This window comes from Nomascus leucogenys, chromosome 8 (assembly GCF_006542625.1).
Source record: "Nomascus leucogenys isolate Asia chromosome 8, Asia_NLE_v1, whole genome shotgun sequence".
Lineage (NCBI taxonomy): Eukaryota > Metazoa > Chordata > Mammalia > Primates > Hylobatidae > Nomascus > Nomascus leucogenys.
This window is the reverse complement of record NC_044388.1, coordinates 96817883-96821498: the sequence shown is the minus strand read 5'-3', so window position 1 is coordinate 96821498 and position 3616 is coordinate 96817883. Positions and strand designations below refer to the sequence as shown.

Genomic DNA, 3616 nt, shown 5'->3' with positions numbered 1-3616 from the left:
CTACTTTGAATGACAACCTACTGGCTTGTAATGTGGGGGTAATCGCTCTTTCCACTTCACAGATAAGGCTAAAAAGATTAAAAGGGGAATGCACAGTGGTTCAAGCCTGAAATCCCAACACTTTGGGAGGCCGAGGGGAAGATTGCTTGAGACCAGGAGTTCAAGACCAGCCTGGGCAACATAGCAAGACCCTACCTCTACAAAAAAATTTTAAAAGGTAATGTGCACCTGTAGTCCCAGCTACTCGGGAGGCTGAGGCAGGAGGATCACTAGAGCCTAGGAGTTTGAGGCTGCAGTGAGCTATGATTATGTCACTGCAATCTAGCTTGGGTGACAGAGCAATTCCCTGTTTTTGTTTTGTTTTGTTTTTGCTTTTTAATGAAAAGGCACAATGTATGTGAAGTGTTTAGAATTGATTCCTGACACATAATAAGTATTCAGTAAATGTTAAGTCTCCATCATTGTTGTTATCGTTGTTGTTACTATCAATATCTTTCCTCCAGAGTTGTTGCCAAGTTCAAATGAAATGATGACTGGGAAAGCTCTGTGCTGTGCACCTGTCAGTAATCCCTTTTATTACAATGATAGCAACTTAAGGGATAGAGTCGTTTGTGAAGGTCCAACCCTATTCCTCCCCCAAATGGTTCAAATTCTTTGTATTGCAGCCAACACTGATGACGAGCGAGGGTTTGACTTGGTGCCCACTGTGAATGACGTCCTTCAATAGATCTCCAAGAACTGCAGCAAATGCTTTTCTGGGCTTATTTTAGCATCAGAGGGCCTTTGAAGCAGGATTTCAACATTTAGCTTCATTGTTTGGGGATGGTGCCTTGCATTTAATGTGGGTTTACAACTTGAGCCTTTCTTCCTCTCATCATCTTGAGATACCATGAAGGCAGGTCAGGGATGTGGTTGGCAGAGACATGTCTCCAGATTCAAATGAATTCTATTGTTGATTCTTATTGATTTTGAGAGTAATAAGTGCTCACTATAAAAAAAATTGGAAAATGCAGAAAACTATGAAGGAGAAAAAAGTTAAATATCCGTAATGCAGTCACTCAGAAAAAAAGAATGTTAACATTTTAGTGTATTTCCTTTTGGTATTTTATTCTCTGCACATATTATCATTTACACAATTTGGGAATCATGGCATAAATAGTTATATTAACGATTTTTTTCCACAATTTTATAAGAATTTCCTTCATAAGTATCTTTTTTTTTTTTTTTTTTTGAGACAGGGTCTCACTCTGTCACCCAGGCTGGAGTGCAGTGGCGCCATCTCCACTCACTGCAACCTCCACCTCCAGGATTTAAGTGATCCTCCCACCTCAGCCTCTAGAGTAGCTCAAACTACAGGTGCAATCACGATGCCAGGCGTTTCTGTATTTTTGGTAGAGATGGGGTTTCGCCATTTTGCCCAGGCTGGTCTCGAACTCCTGAGCTCAAGCAGGCCGCCCACCTGGGCCTCCCAAAGTGTCAGGATTACAGGCATGAGCCACTGTGCCTGAGTATCATCTTTTTTTTTTTTTTTTCCAGGCACCAAGATTTTTATTTACCCACCTTCCTGCTTTCTTTTAACATTATAAACCATATTATTCTCTTTTTGAACCAGAGTTGTGATAGGAACCATCTTGTTACAAAGTAGTAGCAGCTCTATGCTTGCTTTTATGTTTTTATAGCCCCTCTGGCTGTCACTTCTCTGTCCTTTCTCAGTTATCCCTTTACATTCTATTCTGACCCCTGTAAAACAGGAACTAAAAGTACCAACCTCATTGTTATGAGGTTTAAGAGAAGGCCCAGCTCTAAGCCAGGCTCTCAGGAAAATTCAAACAACAGTTCCTGTTTGCCTTTCAGTATAGCTTCTTCTCATCTGTCATGGGCTGAGGAACCACTGAACCTGTAAACCACGGGTATAAGTCCACAGACCAGGAACACGGTATAAGTCCACAGATCAGGAACCTTACCCGAATGGTAAGGTATATGGGCTTTGTGACTCCACTACCAACTTCCAAACTAAGGAAGTACTGACTTAGTGAGCAGTTCTAAGACCACTCAACTCATGGTTCCCTGTGGATGCCTCCCTTGTACCTCCATCATGACCAGGGCTTGAGGAGGGGCCTCTCAATTCCCCCTGCCACACTTGATATAGTGTGAGGGATGCAGCAGAGGCCAAAAACTGAGTGACCAGCCCCATCGATGGTGGACACCGACAAACCAATCGCAAAGTTGGTGCCATTTGCTCTTAGGGAGGAGAGGTGGAGCCGGAGCAAGGACAGCAGCTGGAAGGTGAAAGGCAGGCCTGACTCTCAGCAGCAGTAGTGATCCGGCTTGAAAGGGCCATCACGGGACGTGCTCAGCTACTGGGCTTGCTTCTCAGTTAGCTTGGTCAATTTCACATTCAGCTTGCCCAGGAGGGACCTCAGCCACTGCCTCATCCAGCTTCTGGGGCAGGAAGTGAACCCCAATGGGGTACTTGTCTGGGGGGGGTCCACAGCACAATCTGTACCATCACCTGGTTGATGAAGGAGTTACTCCCCACAAAGCTGGGGCGGCCCATGGCACAACCCAGGTTGACCAGCCAACCCTCAGCCAGCAGGATGATGTGGTACCCATTCTTCAGCCAGTACCAGTCCACCTGGGGCTTGATGTTTACCTCATCAACATTCTTGTTGAGCCACCTGACATCGATCTCCACGTCAAATTGTCCAGTGTTACACAAGATGTCCAGTGTTACACATCCTTCATGTGCTCAAAGTGCAGGCAAAGGATGATATCGACACAGGTTGTGGAGGTGACAAAGATGTTGCCCTCCTGACAGGCCTTGTCTATGGTGGTCACCTCATAGCCTTCCATGGCAGCCTGCAGTGCACTGATGGGGTCAATCTCGGTGATGATTATGCGGGCCCCAAAACCCTGCAAGGCCTGGGCACAGCCCTTGCCCACATCGCCATAGCCCGCTACCACTGCCACCTTGCTGGCAATCATCACGTCTTGGCCCACTTGATGACATCTATAAGGGACTCCCGGCAGCCATAGAGGTTGTCAAATTTTGCTCTTGGTGACGGAGTCATTGACGTTGATGGCAGGCACCTTCAGGATTCCATTGGCCATCATCTTGTATAGGTTGTGGACCCTGGTTTTGGTCTCCTCAGAGGTGCCTCAGATGCCCGACATGAGCTGTGGGTATGTATTTGGTGTGGACGAGGTTGGTAAGGTCACCCCCATCATCCAGAATCATGTTGAGGGGCCTGTCCTTGAAGTACAGTCTCTGTTCAATGCACCATGGGTACCCCTCGTTCGTTTTGCCCTTCCAGGTGAATACTGGCATGCCACCCTCAGCAAAGACAGCCACTGCAAGTTCCTGGGTAGAGAAGATGTTGCAGCTAGACCACTGCTGCTGAACACCCAGGGAAATGAGGGTCTTAATGAGGATGGCCGTCTCCACAGTCATTTGCAGGCAGCCAGCAACGCAGACACCCTTCAGTGGCCTGGAGGCCGAGTACAGCTCCTGCATGCCCATGAGGCCTGGCATCTCGTTCTCCACAATGTATAGGGCCTTGTGTCCCCAGGTGGCCAGGCTGATGTCAGCAACTTTGTAGGGCAGTTTGTCAGACAT

The 3616-nt window shown here is 47.0% G+C and overlaps 1 pseudogene; it reads right to left on the bottom strand.

The window, feature by feature from the left end:
• Positions 1-2306: 2306 nt before the first annotated feature.
• On the bottom strand, positions 2307-3616 carry LOC100590289 (annotated as a pseudogene).